Raw genomic sequence first — 1,376 nt, 5'->3', positions numbered from 1 at the left:
GAAAGAACAGATACCAAAATCTTGGAGAGGGACCAGCAGATGGCGTAATGGGTGTGTTGCTGGACCCCCCAGATAGTCGATTATGGTTCCAGACCTGGCGGCTTTAAATTCATGCCAGGTGCGTGTGCATGTGTGCCCCAAATCCCAAGAGGAGAATGGAGGAGAAGGGATTGTGGTGTGGCCTTCCCCCCGATTTCTTGCTCTCTGTCTCTCTGATGAGCGCATGTACCCTAAAGCAAAAATCTCTCAAAAAGGAAAAAAAATCCTGGAAAGGGTGAGAAAAATCACGAATACAAGGAGAAACCACTAGAGAAATTGTGAAGTAGAAAGATTGTGTGTAGGCAGCAGGGCCAGTGAGATCAGAAGGGCCGGAACTTCTGAAGCCTGGAAGGCTTTGATAAAATGGGGTTTGGTTCCAGTGGCAATAGGGAGCCACCGAAGGATGCTGAGCAGAGGAGTAACTTGACATACTCAGGATAGGACTCCAGCTCTTCTGTGGAAAATGAACTGCAGACGGCAGCGGGGCAAGGCCAAGCAGAGGCAGGAGGCCAGGGTGGCTGCAGTGATACGGACCAGAGACGGCGGAGGCGGGGATCGCAGAGGGCAGCTTTGTGAGATACTTAGGGAGTTAGAAAGGCTGAGACCTGGAAAAGCTCGGAGGTTTCCAGTTTGAGCTGCTGGGTGGATAGTGTGCTCTTTCTTTCTTTTTTTTTTTTTTTTGGGGGGGGGAGAGTTTTATTTTAGTTTATTTTATTTTGCTATAGGGTGTGTGTACTCGCCAGACAGACAGAGAGAGAAAGAGAGACAGAAGGCGAGAAATCACCCCCCAGTGGGGATGGCCACGCCGCAATCCCTTCTCCTTTCTCCTCTCGGGATCTTGGGCACACACATGCACACGTGCCCGGTGTGAGTTTAAGCCACGGGGTCCGGGACGCGAACCACGGTCGACTACGTGGGAGTCCAGTGACATAGCCATTACGCTAACTGCTGGTCCCCATAGTGTGCTATTTTTGATAGGAAGCTTCAGGGAGGAACAACAGCTTTTAGGCCCATATCAAGTGCTGTGAGTGTCTTCTGCAGGTGACACCAAAGACTACCAGCAGCCCAGCCGTGGCGGTGCAGGTTGTAGGGTGCCAGTGTGGTATACCAGAGCCAATGGAAGGCCTGATTTTGGGTCTGGGTGGACGTGAACACTCAGGGCAGGCCCCCACATGGGCCTGGGACGCTGGTTGGCTGGGAGGATAGCAGTTGGCAAGACCCTGTGTCTCATGGAAGGAAAATGAGAGAGAACGCCAGAAATCTGGGGCAGGGTCTGGGACTGTACCTAGGTCCCCAGATCCTACCAGTTAGCAGTGACCACCTCCACAGACGGGACC

The sequence above is a fragment of the Tupaia chinensis genome, unplaced genomic scaffold, assembly GCF_000334495.1.
Source record: "Tupaia chinensis unplaced genomic scaffold, TupChi_1.0 Scaffold000559_1, whole genome shotgun sequence".
Taxonomy (NCBI): Eukaryota; Metazoa; Chordata; class Mammalia; order Scandentia; family Tupaiidae; genus Tupaia; species Tupaia belangeri.
Note: the sequence above shows the minus strand (reverse complement) of the source record.